This window comes from Microcaecilia unicolor, chromosome 10 (genome assembly GCF_901765095.1).
Source record: "Microcaecilia unicolor chromosome 10, aMicUni1.1, whole genome shotgun sequence".
In the NCBI taxonomy this organism is placed as follows: Eukaryota; Metazoa; Chordata; class Amphibia; order Gymnophiona; family Siphonopidae; genus Microcaecilia; species Microcaecilia unicolor.
Window position 1 is genome coordinate 22,850,812 of NC_044040.1, and position 17,791 is coordinate 22,868,602.

Genomic DNA, 17,791 nt, shown 5'->3' on the forward strand with positions numbered 1-17,791 from the left:
AGATAAATATACTCTTTGGAGAACACTATCTGAAAATACAGATGTTGTCTTGCCTGCCACATCAGCAGGGAAGAAGAAGAAATACTGAATTACATTACACTGCCCTCTAGTCACTGTTGGCAGACTGTAAGCACAAACAGCAAAGTGCTTGCCTGTATCACTTACTTTTCCCTGTTACAGTTCACAGAAAGCCCATGAGAGCTGGGAAGTTTTTAGCCCTTTTGAGCACAGGATGCTGTCTGTGAAAACAGAAAGACTTTCAGTCTATAAAAGTAGCTGAAGGACAATTTTGGCAGAAGTGTACATGATATACCTGGTATATTTTGAGTCCTGGCTAACCGCAGAAGGGGGCCAAATACCACTTGGTAAGAATGCTGTCAGCTGAAACTGTGATGAGCACAGACTGCTCTAAATTTCAAACACAATCTGGAATGACTCCATTGCCCAGAATGACAAAGAAGAAAAACGAACTCTTGCACTAATGCGGACAGACGTTGAGATTCAACAGAGGTGTGAGCCCAGAGCTGTCTGTATCTCCAGTGAGAATCGTATCAGTAGACAAAAAAAAAAAAAAAAAAAAAAAAAGACACACCTCTATGTGGTTCTCTGGAAGTTCTTGGATGCTTCATCAAGGTTGAAAAAGTACGTGCTGTAAAAACACTTTCATAAATCTGGACATAGGAGTAGCAAAAACTGTAAATCCAAAACCTTGAGAAAGGGTTTTGGACACAAAGTTATCAAAGGGTGGGCTCACTTTGGATTCAAACCCTAGATCTCGCATACCCTAAGCGAGGGTCATTCCACTAGACCAACACGCCAGAATTTAACCACTCAATTAATTAAATAAGAAAGAAAGATACTCAAGATTTTCTCTAAGAGCATAGATTTTTTTCCCTGTCACCTTATATTTAGATACAAGTATATTGCTTTGCATTAATATCTGATAAGTTCTCCCAATTTTTAAATAAACCATTTGCATGGGGGCAATTTTATGAAGGATTCTTTACACATAAATCCTGCTATATGTGTGTAAAACACTAGAAGGCACATATTTTTAAATGGCCTGAGGTGACTAAAGTAGTGGATTAAATGCTGAGACTGTTTGATTTTTCTTGTCATGGGTCCACAAGCAGTCTGAAAAAGTTACATATTTGAACTTCTGTAACTTTTTAATTTTTTCTCATAAAAGGATGGAGTTTGGGCTGTTGTATTACAAATTGTTTGCTGTAACAGAATTAATTGAAACCATGGGCGTAGTTTGATTGTTTCATTTGGGGGGGGGGGCAAAGGATGGGGCGGAGCATATTAGCATATCATTTGCATATATACATATGCAAATAAATATGCTAATATGGAGGAAGGAAACATAGTAACATAGTAGATGACGGCAGAAAAAGACCTGCACAGTCCATCCAGTCTGCCCAACAAGACAACTCATGTGTACTACTTTTGTGTATACCCTACTTTGATTTGTACCTGTGCTCTTCAGGGCATAGACCATATAAGTCTGCCCAGCTCTAGCCCCGCCTCCCACCACCGGCTCTGGCACAGACCGTATAAGTCTGCCCAGCGCTATCCCTGCCTCCCAACCTCCAGTCCCACCTCCCACCACTGGCTCTGGCACAGACCGTATAAGTCTGCCCCGCACTATCCCCGCCTCCCAACCTCCAGCCCCGCCTCCCACTACCGGCTCTGCTATCCAATCTTGGTTAAGCTCCTGAGGATCCTTTCCTTCTGAACAGGATTCCTTTATGTTTATCCCACGCATGTTTGAATTCCGTTACCGTTTTCCTCTCCACCACCTAGAAGGGAAAAAGAGCTGACCACCTAGAATAAGCAAGAGTTTCCATCTGTCTCCCGCTCCCCCTATACAGCTCCTTTCCTTCACAATACAGAAAATATGCAATTCTACTATCCAGAAAGTGGGCAGCAGCTTTGCATGCTGGGAACTGCGAGTTCCCCTATTTCCTCCTGTAAGAGCTATCTGAACCTCTCACCTCTTAGGAGCTGTGGCGTCTCTTTACTTTCTCTGCATTTTGCAGCTCCCTTTGCACAAACGTCTGACCAAATGGCTTCCTTCCTTACAGTGGACTAGACAGGACTCAGAAGCCAGCACTTCCACTCCAGCGGTGAACGGATGGGCGGGCGAGCAAGCAGGGGTTGTAAAAGCAGCAAGCAGGCACGCTCGTCTCCGTCCACTTCCCTGCCCTTTCTGCGTCCCGTCTTCCTCTGATGTCATTTCCTTGCGGGCGGGACGCTGAGAGGGCAGGGAAGCGGACGGAGACGAGCGTGCCTACTTGTTGCTTTTACTACTGGCGCCCCGCCCGCCAGTTCACCGAAGCATCTTCGGGTAAGTCGTTGCCGTTTGGGGGGCACTGCCCCCCCTCGCGCCCCCCCCCCCCCAGTCTACGCCCATGATTGAAACCCGATTTCATGTTTCTGGTGAATTTTCCCAGAGATGGTCATATATAGGTAAGTACTTTTAGCCTTGATTTTGGCTGACTTTGTAATGCTATTTTGAGACACATGGAGGGGCATTTTCGAGAGAGACATCCACGTTTCGATTTGGACGTCCTTCCAAAACGTCCCGATCCAGGGGTGGGGAAACCCGTATTTTTGAAACAAGATGGACATCCATCTTTTGTTTCGAAAATTCCGTCAGGGACATACAAATCCTTAAATGTGGTCGTCCTTAGAGATGGATGTCCCTAGACATGGTCGTTTCTGATTTTCAGCGATTTTCGAAACCAAGGATATCCATCTCAAAAATGACCAAATGCAAGCCATTTGGTTGTAGGCAGCATTTCTAGTCCACTGGTCCCCCTGACATGCCAGGACACCAACCGGGCACCCTAGGGGGCACTGCAGTGGACTTCATAAATTGCTCCCAGGTACATAGCTCCCTTACCTTGTGTGCCGAGCCCCCCCAAAACCCACTACCCCCAACTGTACACCACTACCATAGCCCTTATGGGTGAAGGGGGGGCACCTAGATGTGGGTACAGTGGGTTTCTGGTGGGTTTTGGAGGGCTCGCGGTTTCCTCCACAAACATAACAGGTAGGGAGGATGGGCCTGGGTCCTCCTGTCTGAAGTGCACTCACCCACTAACACTGCTCCAGGAACCTGCATACTGCTGTCATGGACCTGAGTATGAAATCTGAGGCTGGCATAGAGGCTGGCACAACATATTTTGAAAGATGTTTTTTGAGGGTGGGAGGGGGTTAGTGACCACTGAGGGAGTAACAAGAGGTCATCCCCGATTCTCTCCGGTGGTCATCTGGTCAGTTCAGGCACCTTTTTGTGCCTTAATCGTAAGAAAAACAGGTCCGGGTGGAAAAAGTCCAAGTGTTCATCAGGGACGTCCTTTTTTTCGATTATGGGTCAAAGACGTCCAAGTGTTAGGCACGCCCAAATCCCACCTTTGCTACGCCTCCGACACACCCCCTTAAACTTTGGCCGTCCCTGCGACGGAGTGCAGTTGGGGACATCCAAAATTGGCTTTCGATTATACCGATTTGGACAACCCTAGGAGAAGGACGTCCATCTTCTGATTTATGTCGAACGATGGGCGTCCTTCTCTTTCGAAAATGAGCCCAATAGGCACAAAGTGGACCTGGTTTGGTGAGATGACTAGTAGTATCCTTTGTGCCAATATTAATGAGCAGCATCAGATAATAATCAGTAGGGTTGATGAGTCTCAGTAAACTCTCTGCAATGTCTTGGATTGTGGTCTTAGATTGTGGCAACAGGTATTCTGCACACCTCCTGCTGGGACATTTCCAGTCCTGCCCCAACACAAATAGAAAGTCTGTGTTGGATGGGGTGGGAGCAGATGGAGTACAGCATGCAGAGGTTCAGGGGCCCTGCACCACTCTGCTTTGTTTTTTGTTTTATTACCATTGCCACTTTTCGCTGAAGGTCCCAGGGAGATATGGCAGCAGCCCAACAGCAGTAATAGAGGGGTTGGGAAATTGGAAGCCACCACTGCAAAGGTCTTTGGGGGACATATTTGCTGCCTTCCCCCCCCCCCCCCCCCCCCAGCCCTACCATCCCCTACACAGCTAACATAGTAACATAGTAAATGACGGCAGATAAAGACCTGTACGGTCCATCCAGGCTGCCCAACAAGATAAACTCATTTTACATAGTATGTGATACTTTATACCCGAGTTTGATTGATTTGTCCTTACCATTCTCAGGGCACAGACCGTAGAAGTCTGCCCAGCACTTTTCTTGTACTAAGTTCTGAAGCTAACGTTGAAACTCCTTAAAATTTACACTCCAGCCCATCCATATCTATTCAATCACGATCAGGGGGTAGACCGTAGAAGTCTGCCCAGCACTGGTTTCACTTCCCAATTACCGGCATCGCCACCTAATCTCCGCTAAAATTTCGTAGATCCATTTCTTCTAAACAGAATTCCTTTGTGTTTATCCCATACACATTTGAATTCCATTACCGTTTTCATCTCCACCACCTCCCGTGGGAGGGCATGCCACATGTCCACCACCCTCTCTGTGAAAAAAATACTTCCTGGCATTACTCCTGAGTCTGTCCCCCTTCAACCTCAATTCATGTCCTCTAGTTCTACCGCCTTCCCGTCTCCGAAAAAGATTCGTGTGCAGATTAACACCTTACAAATATTTGAACGTCTGTATCATATTGCCCCTGTTTCTCCTTTCCTCCAAGGTATACATGTTCAGGTCGGCAAGTTGCTTTCCCATTGCTCTCGTGGGCTTAGATGGTGCAGTGTTCAAACTCCCATGTGAGTCTCATGCTCATGGGAACAGCATGGGAGTTCACACATTTTACAGCTCAAACTGAGATTGAAATAACTTTAATGCAATGAGAATTTTACATGGGTGCCAAAGTAATATATTTAGAGGTTAAGGTAAATGACATAATGCAGGAGGGGGATAATATACAAAAATCTAATAGTGAAGTAAAATTACAGTGTACAGAGGGGTCAATAATAAGGACAATTCCCCAGTTCTGACGCTGGCCCATATCACTCCTTTCCTTCCTCCAGGTGCATAGCCTACCACCCCCCCCCCCCCCCCCCCCCCCCCCAAGCATCTCTCCTTTATATTTCTCCAGGCTACATTTTTGCTTTGTGGCAGGATACAGCATTTTGCTTCTAAAACTGCTATAACATAGTAAATGATGGCAGATAAAGACCTGAACGGTCCATCCAGTCTGCCCAACAAGACAAACTCATTTTCCATGGTATGTAATACTTTATATGTATATCCGAGTTTGATTTCTCCTTGCCTTTCTCAGGGCACAGACCATAGAAGTCCGCCTTACACCGGTTTTATTCACCAAATACCAGCGTCACCACCCAATGTCCAGTAAGATTCTATAGATCCATTCCTTCTGAACAGGATTCCTTTGTGTTTATCCCACGCATGTTTGAATTCCATTACCGTTTTCATCTCCACATATCCACCACCCTCTCCGTGAAAAAATACTTCCTGACATTACTTCTGAGGCTGCCCACCTTCAACTTCAATTCATGTCCTCTAGTTCTACCACCTTCCCATCTCCGGAAAAGGTTGATATGCGGATTACTACCTTTCAAATATTTGAACGTCTGTATCTTGTCACCCCTGTTTCTCCTTTCCTCCAAGGTATACATGTTCAGGTCAGCAAGTCTCTCCTCGTACGGTTTGCAACACAAATCCCATACCATTTTTGTAGCTTTTCTTTGCACCGCTTCCAGTCTTTTTACATCTTTAGCCAGATACGGCCTCCAAAACTGAGCACAATACTCCAAGTGGGGCCTCACCAACAACTTGTAGAGGCAGGGCCGCTGAGAGGAGGGGGCAGGGGGAACAAAATTCCCCAGGCCCAGACCTCCAAGGGGGACCTGGCGCCGGGGTCAGGTCACCAGCGCTGTAGTCCCCGGTCTTACCTGCCTGCCCTTGGCTCTGTCGACAGCCCCCCTCTGTCCGCCACCGGGCCCCCTGCATTAAAATCGGCAGTGCCTCAGCTCCATTCGGAAAGGCAGATATATTAACCATATATCCCCCCCCCCCCCCCCCGTCTGACAAATGCACTGCTTCAAGATAAATTGAATTAATATATACAGTTTAAAACACAATAATATTTAACTTAACCTCTAGTGGCCTAGTGGTTAGAGCACAGATCTTGCAGTCCAAAGGTGGCTGGTTCAAATCTCACTGCTACAGGAAAGGAGCATTGGGAAGGGAAGGAAAGATGTTGGTCACTGAGGGGTAGGAAAGGGAGATGCTGGACACCTAGCAAGGGAAGGGGATATGCTGGACACCTGGAGTGGTAAGGGAAAAGAGGGGGAGATGCTGGACACTGTACAGGGGGAAGGGAAGAGGTGGCCAATTCACATCAAAAGTATTGAAAAGGATCCCACTATCACAAACCAAATCAGCAAAATCAAAACCTTGAACCTACTCAAGGTATGACTCCATTTTAGTTCCTCTTGCAAAACTTGTCCAAAGGTATCTATGCTTATTTATTTAATTGATTTTTTTTTTAATTTTTCAAAAATATATTTAAAATGTCTTCACATTTATACAGAGCAGGTATTTCAGTTCCATGCCTTCTCTCTTCTGACTGTCTGATCCTTCCAGTATAGATCTCTGTTTAATATGATTTTATCCCAGTGGTGGGACATATCATTGAACTAATGACAGCAGCAGTATTAAGGTGGAGTTTGTGCTTTAGGTGCAAATAAAGAAAGACTAAAGAGTCTGGCTTTGTGATGCCTCCTGTTCATTTTTCATTTTTTCTTTACACATTTTGTGGTCACTTATTTTGTATTTATTGAGGCTGTATTTGTGTTCTGTATATATGTGACTGAGGTTAGGTAGTCTGCTGACCTGTAGTTTGCTTAAAGAATCCTGCTTGTTCTGTTTTCCCAGTGAGGTGGTGTAATCCTGTAGCTGGTAGCAGGGGGTGTGGTACAGGGGGGGCAGGGCCACACAGCTACCCTGCCCCTAAGGTTGGCCGTGTGAGAGTGCTGGCACCTTTTATACTCTGGGCATGTTCTTTTGCACTGTGCAAAAGACAACATTTCAGAGATATATATTTCTGAAAGCCATGATGTGAGGAAGGCAACATGCTGTCTGGGAAATGAGCTTTAGGACACAATCCGGCCATAAACCCTATATGCAACTAACTAGCAAAACCTGGATGGTAAACAGTAGGACGATTATATGTTCCCATTGAAGTAACCTCATCCCTAGTTCATATTATGTTGTTCTGGCAAAGGGGCATTTGTTTTGAAAATTGTCACAAAGTTAAGCCAACAAAAATGTAGTATCTACAACTTGTTTGCTGCAAAGTTTTATTTCTGCTTTTAAAAAGAAAAAAAAAAAAAAGGAGGGCTCGTCCGGGATTTGAACCCGGGACCTCTCGCACCCAAAGCGAGAATCATACCCCTAGACCAACGAGCCAGTTGATTCAACAGCTTTAAAATGCCAACATAGCATTTCGCCAGCTCAAGTTACACAGCTTACTTGTAAATTTCTCTGAGGCACCAATTACACTGCTTCGTTTCACTTTAATGGTGAAAGCAAACCACATGTAAACGAGGCACGCTCTGTAATTTAAAAACTGATTGCTGAGGGGACACCACCTCTCCCTTCAACCCAAAAGCCCTTTCAGTTGCCAAACAGCAGGCAGGGTAAAGAAGCTGTTCAAAAGTCAGTAGAAAGCAGATCACTGGAACAAGACAGGAGCCTCTGCCCTGCAACGTCAGGCTGAGCAAATTCCTCATGCAGATCAAATAACATCACGGACCAAGGACCAGTAAGCAAAACAGAAAGATATTTAATTAAGCCAGAATGCGGCCTTGTCCAATGAGGAGCAATTATTCAAAATATTCAAAGACCCGCATTCAAATTCAAAGATGCATGCCTTAGAAAGAAAATGCAGAGCAGGAATTCAGTGTATAAAAGGTTAAGACGGAGAGGCCAGTGTATTATTCTTTACTCCACCAGTTTATTCAAGCTCTTCCCACTGTTACTACCGATGCATTTTCAACAGGTAAAGAACAACGTGGCCCCATGTAGACTACCAAGTAAAGTTGTAACTGCTGCTGCTCCGCGCCCCTTACCCTTTCTTTTAAGATTATAATTACCCCACCCCATGCTTTTTAGTAGCGTGTGAAAGGCACTTATTGTCCCTTTGAGTGGAAATAATGAGAAAGTCTTTAGTAAAACCACTGCACAGCGGGTATGCAAAAACTTGCTCCCGATGTCAATAAACCTGCACTAACGCCCTTGTCTCCCAACTTTAAAGATGTGCTTGGTGGATTCTGGGGAGGAATGGGGGGTGGGGAAGGATCCACTTAGGCCCCCAGGGTATTTTTGGTAGGGTTGGGGGTTCCACCAGCCAACACAGACATCTTTGCACTGGGGCGGGGGGGCTTTTGGGTCCCCGTTAATTTTTGTGGAGTATGGAGGGCAGGGCCGTTGAGGGGGGGGGGGCAGGGGGGACAAAATTCCCCAGGCCCCACGCTGCAGTCCCGTCCACCCGTCCACCACCGGGCCAGGCCCCCCTGCAATCAAATCATAGCACCTCACCTCGACCTCGCTCCGTGTGAAAGAAGCGCAGCAACGGCAGTGGGAGGCGGGGATAGTGCTGGACAGACTTGTACGGTCTGTGCCGGAGCCGGGGTTGGGAGGTGGGGTTTGGTGCTGGGCAGACTTGTGTGGTCTGTGCCGGAGCCGGTGGTTGGGAGGAGGGGCGGGTGGTTGGGAGGCGGGGATAATGCTGGGCAGACTTATACGGTCTGTGCCCTGAAGAGCACAGGTACAAATCAAAGTAGGGTATACACAAAAAGCAGCAAATATGAGTTATCTTGTTGGGCAGACTGGATGGACCGTGCAGGTCTTTTTCTGCCGTCATCTACTATGTTACTATGTTTGCAGATCGCCTCCCTTCGGGCCTTCCCTCCCTGTGTCCCGCCCTCATGCAAGTTACATCAGAAGAGGGCGGGACACAGGGAGGGAAGGCCCGAAGGGAGGCGATCTGCAGACTGCCGCTGCTGCGCTTCTTTCACACGGAGCGAGGTCTAGGTGAGGCGCTATGATTTGAATTCAGGGGGGCACGGCCCGGTGGTGGACGGAGGGGGGGCGGCGACGATGACAACTTCGGGGGGGGGGCAGGAGTGGCAGGGCCCAGCCCAGTCTCTCGGCGGCCCTGGTGGAGGGACTCAGGGCTGCCTACCAGGGAACAGAACTCGAGTGAGGAGGTCCAAGGATTTCAGTATATCACTCTTCCTGTCAAACGTATGAGCCAATCTCAGTGATCTGAGACAGGAAGGGAGATATTTTTACTCACATTGCAGCAAACTGCTACATCTTACTAAAGTGGTGTGCACTGTCTTTTTTTTTTTTCCAGATGGCGCACACTTTTTAATGTAGTAATTAATTTTCATGCTATTGGTTACAACATTGGGGGTAAAACTATGTCTCTATGTTTAAAACACTGCATATTTAGCATACACAACAGAGCCTGGAAATCATATAGAATCACCCAAATAGTATCTAAGACAGAATATATATAATAATTAAAATAATAAAAGATCATATTTTATCTCCAAGGAAAATAGCCTCTGCACACATGGACCTCAGCTAATGAAAACTGAACCTACAAAAGCCACAATGCTTTCACAGTGGCTGGCTATGCGCCACATTTGGATTGACAGCTGATGTCATATCTCCACAGCGAGGCTAATTCCTAAACAGCTTATCATCCCAAATTTAGACTTAAGGGGTCTTTTACTAAGGTGCACTAGTGCTTTAAGCTCGCACTAAAAAACAGCTACACCAAGAAGCCCATTATGTTCCCAGCCAGACTTCTGTCACGGAAGATCAAGGGTGTTGCTGGTGCATGCAAACCGGTGGAAGGGATAGGCGCTCCGCAAGACTGAATATAGCATCCTTGAGACCTGGAGGTAAGATGAGGTGTGGGTGGGAGGCACAGCCCAGGGCCAAGAGAATGCCAGTGAAAGAAAAAACATTTGCTCCCTAATGCCGTAAACAAGCTGTGTGCAAAAGAAAATGTATGCCAACATGGGAAAGAATGCTGGACATGTGACTGAGTCTGCTCTAGCAGTAGCTGTATTTTGAGCACAAAATAATTGTATTTAGCATACATCCGCAGAACGCACAGGAGAGGGGGCTGCAATACCAGCCATACTTATTCACACATGGAGTTGCATGTTGTACGAGAATGCTATTCCATGCATGACCTTAACCCTCCATTGCCTCAGGTACAAACGTATATTGTGGGCCCTCCAGGGACAGGGCAATACCCAGTGTACAAGAATGCAACTCACCTTGAGCTACTCCTGAAAAAGTGTGAGCAAAATCCAAGTGGCTTCAGTGTGACCATCCCACTCTTGGTTGTGTGCAGCAGGTACATAAGTAATGCCACACTGGGAAAAGACCAAGGGTCCATCGAGCCCAGCATCCTGTCCACGACAGCGGCCCATCCAGGCCAAGGGCACCTGGCAAGCTTCCCATACAAACATTCTATACATGTTATTCCTGGAATTGTGGATTTTTCCCAAGTACATTTAGTAGCGGTTTATGGACTTGTCCTTTAAGAAACCGTCTAACCCCTTTTTAAACTCTGCCAAGCTAACCGCCTTCACCACTTTCTCCGGCAACAAATTCCAGAGTTTAATTACGCGTTGGGTGAAGAAAAATTTTTTCTCCGATTTGTTTTAAATTTACTACACTGTAGTTTCATCGCATGCCCCCTAGTCCTAGTATTTTTGGAAAGCATGAACAGACGCTTCACATCCACCTGTTCCACTCCACTCATTATTTTATATACCTCTATCACGTCTCCCCTCAGCCGTCTTCTCCAAGCTGAAAAGCCCTAGCCTCCTTAGTCTTTCTTCATAGGGAAGTCGTCCCATCCCCGCTATCATTTTAGTCGCCCTTCGCAGTACCTTTTCCAATTCCACTATATCTTTCTTGAGATGCGGCGACCAGAATTGGACACAATACTCAAGGTGCGGTCGCACCATGGAGCGATATAACGGCATTATAACATCTGTTGCTGATGCTATGATAGCCCAGTGAATCAAAGCAAACAAGCTGATGATGTGAGACCCAGGGGGCAAGGGGAATGGCACAAAAAAAAGAGACATCAAATTTAAATCTTATCAACAGGGCTGTGTTGTGGCTCAGTGCTCCTTAGGTCATTTCCTGCTGGTATGGTTCTTTGCTCACAGAGTGGGTTTCTTACTCTTTTGATGCTTCGCATGTTGGGTGGGTTGCCTACTCGAGTCTTTTGGCATTTGAGTAGTTGTCCTTAGTTTTGATGCACTTTCCCCATTTCACTCTTTTCTTTAATATTCTGTTTCAGGTATGGTGCAGGACTCCAGTGCTCCTGTGGGCCTTAGTGGTACCCAGTGGGGACAAAGTATAAGAGTGAATATTATACCTGGTTTGTTCAAGAGTTTCTGGTACTCAGGGAGACAACCAAAGGTCAAATAAATATAAAAATTTGAACTCTTAGATTATTAAATTAATTCGAGTACTGTAAGAGTAATATTGATAAAAAAAATTCTGTCTAGCGTTGCTTTCAAAATCAATTTGAATGTTTAAAGTGATCATCATCCATATCTTTGTAAGCCACAGTTTAATATATATATATATTTTAAAATTTTTAAATACTTTTTTAGCATTGTTTTATATGCACTTGTATACTTTCAGTGAAGGCATCAAACGTTTCATGGATTTTATATATTATGTGTCTGTCCCTTCTCCATCTGTGGTTCACTTTAATAAGTGTCGCTTGCTTAAAAAAATACACTTCTATAAAGGACGTGCTATAAAGTGGTATGTGGCTATGTGTCGCGCTTCACAATATGACGCTGGTCGAAGTGTCACTTGCTCATCTGTTGTACAATCAATTTTAAATCAAATAATTTTATATACCTTAGAACATCTAGAACAAAACAACAGTATACTTTACTGCTGTGACCATATGACAACAGAAATGAACAGTAGACCAATACAAACTGCACCAGACTTACTTGAATGTAAACTGTTTTATTGAGAAATAAATCTGTTTGCCATACAGAATACAAAACTGTTTACACTCTTACCATTTCCTCCCCACCCCGAAAAACACAAACTATAGAAAGAAAAGGGAGCGGAGGCAGGTGGTATTCACGGAAGGCGGCTATGTGTACATACACGAGATGGCCTGTCTGCACTAAAGAAAAACAAAAAACTTGGATGGTATAAAAGGCCACCTCCAACACATCACCCCTCACCCCCACTACTCCATGTATCTGACTTTTCATTCTTCTTTGTAGTAAGTGCACCCAGACATACTTGCCTTGTCAATATCATGCCAGTATGTGAATATCTGAATGCTGAAGAAGATCCATAAAAAACTGATGAACACATCACAAAGAACCTTTTGTGGGTACAAATTCTACGGTGTTATTTAAGAAAATACATGAAAAAGGTGAGTGTCCTCAAGGACCAAACACCTAAAGGTGCCTGTCTACTAATGGATTTAGTGATTAAGGAAAAAAACAGATTACCCGTTTTCCTCAAACTACATAAGGCCTTGGCTCCATTACAGCCAAATAGCTAAGAGTTACACACATCACTTTAGCCAGCAAGACCTCATCAGGGCATCCAAAACCTGCCCTGATGATCCCAAAGCCAGCCAGGTTTTTAGGATATCCAAAATTAATAAAACATAATTTTTCATACACACTGGATCACCAATGTATGCAAATCTCTTTTATGTATATTCATTGTGAATAGCCTGAGAATCCAACTGGTATGGGATTCCCAGGGCAAGTCTATGACACTAATGCTTTAGGAAGCTGTTAGAAGTTCATTTTCTGTTGTCACAAATTAATCTATGTTTATTACAAAAACTGCAGTTACACAGCACACTTTACCATTTTACAGATTTGGCAATTAACCTGTATAACTTCTAAAAGGGAATGGGAAAGAAGCAACAAAAGTTACCATTATAGCTAAGAGGAGAGCTGAGGGGTAGAAAGGATAACGTTAACTTGCCCAATATGGCAGACTTGCACTGAAAGTACAATTTAAACTCAAGGATATTAAGTTCACACATCTAAGTCTCTAATCACACCTAACCCCTGGGCATCCCTATCCTGCTCAACTGTACACAGGTTAAAGTAAAAAATTTTGACTTTATACCTGTGGTTTTAATTTATTTAAAAGTCCCATCCTCAGTCATTCCCTTGATATCACATAAAACAGCCAGGGAACAGTGAGCTTGTGACATCTTAACAGATGTAAACCACTGACTGTACTTACAGAAAGGCTATATCACGTGTGGAACAAACAAATATGATATCATAAGCAGAGTCCACAGGTTGAGCCAACTCTGAAACCATGACATCAGTCGCTTCTCCCAGGTTGATTCAATCACGACAAGCCCAACACGTAATCTTTTCTGTGTTCTAGGTCAGTTCCCACCTGGACAATTCCCACCTAGGACAATTCCCACCACACGACGTGATACAAGAATGAAACAAAGGTAGAAAGAAAAAAAAGGATAGGGAGGGTGGGAAAGACCATGGGGGGGGGGGGGGGGGTAAGTCCTAGGTGGGAATTGTCTCCCTTAGGTGGGAAATGTCCAGGGAGGGAATTGGTGGGCGGGAACTGTCCAGGTGGCTACTTGCTAGATATCCTTTTCTGAGAGGGGTGTGAAGACCAAATGGCTTATTTTTATTTTAAATATGATTCCACAGTCATATATAGGTAAATAAAAAATACAGTTACAGTAAGTCAATCTTTCACTGAATGTCAGAGGAAAGTAAAATATAGACAATCCAGTAAACTGAGCATATGAGCTTGGAAAATCTCTCAATCACCAGGCCTCATTCACACAGATTTTACTAACAGGCTGTACTAGATAAAGTTTTCAAAATATGAGCTTTTCAAAATTGGCCACTACCACCTTTTTGAACCTTCTGTTAGGTTTAAATGGCCAGCCCCGGATACTAACTCTACTTTCTTGTTGTTCTGGAAGTCAACAGAATAAGATCGGTTTTGAAAAGAAAGAAATAATTTGTTCAAATCCATTTTTGTCACACTCTTGGTATTGTTTTGAGAGCCCTTTTTGTACAAGTTTTGGAAGCACATGAACTCTAAACAGGTTACTGCAAAGTCCTGATATACAGAGAAACACCAAACTTTCTCTCTTAATTGCAGCCAAAAGTGCTATTATAGCCAGGGTAATTTCAATATCTTCACTTGGAGATGGGCAGGAAAGCAAGATGTAGAAGCCTTGCATTGAGCAGCCTTAGAAGAGAGGGCTTAGTACATTTAGGCACAGCTTTTGTAGGGTCACCCATTTACTACTACTACTTCTTATCATTTCTGAAGCGCTACTAGATGTACGCAGCACTGTACACTTGAACATGAAGAGACAGTCCCTGCTCGACAGAGCTTACAATCTAATTAAGACGAACAGGACAAATAAGGGATAAGGACAAAGATTAGCAAGATTCCGGAATCCCAAAGAGTAGCAAGATTCCATGCAGAATCCTAAAGAGTAGCAAGATTCCAGAACCCCAAAGACTACTACAACTTATCACTTCTATAGCGCTACTAGACGTACGCAGCGCTGTACACTTGAACATGAAGAGACAGTCCCTGCTCGACAGAGCTTACAATCTAATTAAGACAAACAGGACGAATAAGGGATAAGGACAAAGAGTAGCAAGATTCCGGAATCCCAAGACTACTACTACTTATAATTTCTAAAGCGCTACTTGACGTACGCAGCGCTGTACACTTGAACATGAAGAGACAGTCCCTGCTCGACAGAGCTTACAATCTAATTAAGACGAACAGGACAAATAAGGGATAAGGACAAAGATTAGCAAGATTCCGGAATCCCAAAGAGTAGCAAGATTCCATGCAGAATCCTAAAGAGTAGCAAGATTCCAGAACCCCAAAGACTACTACAACTTATCACTTCTATAGCGCTACTAGACGTACGCAGCGCTGTACACTTGAACATGAAGAGACAGTCCCTGCTCGACAGAGCTTACAATCTAATTAAGACAAACAGGACGAATAAGGGATAAGGACAAAGAGTAGCAAGATTCCGGAATCCCAAGACTACTACTACTTATAATTTCTAAAGCGCTACTTGACGTACGCAGCGCTGTACACTTGAACATGAAGAGACAGTCCCTGCTCGACAGAGCTTACAATCTAATTACGACAGACATACAAGACAAACAAGAGATAAGGGAATATTAAAGTGAGGATGATAAAATAAGGGTTAGGAGTTAAAAGCAGCATCAAAAAGGTGGGCTTTTAGCTTAGATTTGAAGACGGCTAGAGATGGAGCTTGACGTACCGGCTCAGGAAGTCTATTCCAGGCATATGGTGCAGCAAGCTAAAAGGAACGGAGTCTGGAGTTAGCGGTGGAGGAGAAGAGTGCAGATAAGAGAGATTTACCCAGTGAACGGAGTTCCCGGGGAGGAATGTAGGGAGAGATGAGAGTGGAGAGGTACTGAGGAGCTGCAGAGTGAATGCACTTATAGGTCAATAAAAGGAGTTTGAACTGTATACGGAAACGGATAGGAAGCCAGTGAAGTGACTCGAGGAGAGGGCTAATATGAGCATAACGACACTTGCAGAATATTAGTTGTGCAGCAGAATTTTGAACAGATTGAAGAGAGAGATGGCTAAGTGGGAGACCTGTGAGAAGCAAGTTGCAATAGTCTAAGCGAGAGGTGATAAGAGTGTGGATGAGGGTTCTGGTACTGTGCTCAGAAAGGAAAGGGCGAATTTTGCAGATATTATAGAAAAAGAAACGACAGGTTTTAGCAGTCTGCTGAATATGTGCAGAGAAGGAGAGGGAGGAGCAAAAGATGACCCCAAGTTTACGAGCTGATGAGACAGGAAGGATGAGAGTGTTATCCACAGAAATAGAGAATGGGGGAGGAGAGGTTGGTTTAGCGGGAAAGATGAGAAGCTCAGTCTTGGTCATGTTTAGTTTCAGATGGCGCTGAGACATCCAGGCAGCAATGTCAGACAGGCAGGCTGATACTTTGGCCTGGATTCCTGCTAAGATTTCTGGTGTGGAGAGGTAGATCTGGGAGTCATCAGCGTAAAGATGATACTGAAAACCATGGGATGAGAACAGAGTACCAAGGGAAGAAGTATAGATGGAGAAAAGAAGAGGTCCCAGGACAGATCCCTGAGGTACATTAACTGACAGTGGGATAGAAGTAGAGGAGGATCCACTAGAGTATACGCTAAAGGTACACTGGGAGAGATAAGAAGAAAACCAGGAAAGCTCACAATTTCCACCACAAGGTAAGGAGGTATGGGTCTGGGTCCACCTGTATAAAGTGCACTGTACCCACTACTATGGGGACCTGCATGCTGCACTAATGGACCTGGCTATAACATCTGAGGCTGTCATACAGGCTGGGGAGTACTATTTTTATTCACATTTTTGGGGGGTGAGAAGGGGTCAGTGACCTCTGGGGAGTAAGCAGGGGTCATCCCTGATTCCCTCCAGTGGTCATCTGGTCATTTAGGTCATCTTTCTATGCCTTATTCGTTATAAAAACAGGTCTAGATCAAAACGTTGAAGTTTTCTTAGATGTTTTTGCTTTGTTCCATTATGATTGTAAAACGTCCAGGTGTTAGGCACGCCCTAATTTTGCCTTCAAAATGTCCCTGACACACCCCCTTGTGATTGGATGTATTGCAGACAAAATGCACAGATAAACATCTGTAAAACATAAGTACATAAGTAATGCCACACTGAGAAAAGACCAAGGGTCCATCGAGGCCAGCATCCTGTCCACGACAGCGGCCAATCCAGGCCAAGGGCACCTGGCGAGCTTCCCAAATGTACAAAACAGATTTTGAAAATATCGATTTGGACGTTTTGAGAAGAAATCCGTCCAAATGGTGCTTTTTGACACTTTTTGGATGTTTTTCTCTTTCGAAAATGAGCCCCAATATATACACTGAAAAACCTTCAACACACAATAACTGGCAGTTAAGTCCAGCCGGAACAACTGAGAGGTGTTAAATTGGAAGTTAACACTGTTACAATTATCAGCAATCAGGAGTTTGCCTTCCTACGGATCATTATACAAATTAGCTGTAACATTTTCAGATGGACTTATTTCTGATCACTATTCAAGCCAACCACTTATGTAACTCATTTTGGGGATATGCACACAATGTAACGTTTTTCCTGCAAAGCCATTTTTCAGCAAAGATAAAAGGGTCTCCTTTTCTGAGCAGTAAAGTTTCTGATGGCCAATCAGAGAGATGTGTGATTCCACACTTGCTGTTACCTTATTGTGTAGCTCTCTCTCCTCTGAATCTGACCGAGTCCATCTCTCCCATTAACTGTTACATCTGCATGCTTGTAGGTAAAGGCACTTTAATGAAATATAATAGGGAGAAAGGGAAATGGGACTTGATATACCGGCTTTCTGAGGTTTTTGCAACTACATTCAAAGCGGTTTACATATATTCAGGTACTTATTTTGTACCAGGGGCAATGGAGGGTTAAGTGACTTGCCCAGAGTCACAAGGAGCTGCAGTGGGAATCGAACTCAGTTCCCCAGGATCAAAGTCCACTGCACTAACCACTAGGCTACTCCTCCACTAGCAACATTCCATGTAGAATCTCAAATAGTAGCAACCACTAGGCTACTGTTCCACTCCTTGGGATTCCGGAATCTTGCTATGCTTTGGGGTTCTACACGGAATGTTGCCACTCTTTGAGATTCAGCATGGAAT

General features: G+C 44.4%; 1 long non-coding RNA gene and 1 other non-coding gene across 2 annotated transcripts; both read right to left on the minus strand.

Annotated features, from left to right (window-relative positions):
* Positions 1–7,363: 7,363 nt before the first annotated feature.
* On the minus strand, positions 7,364–7,435 carry TRNAP-UGG. The gene has a single exon. It is a non-coding gene; the product is annotated as a tRNA-Pro (tRNA).
* A 5,972-nt stretch (positions 7,436–13,407) lies between these two features.
* On the minus strand, positions 13,408–17,521 carry LOC115478484. Its single transcript, XR_003943532.1, has 2 exons — positions 17,021–17,521; positions 13,408–14,361 (listed from the first exon to the last, which is right to left on the minus strand). It is a non-coding gene; the product is annotated as an uncharacterized LOC115478484 (long non-coding RNA).
* Between the last annotated feature and the right edge of the window lie 270 nt (positions 17,522–17,791).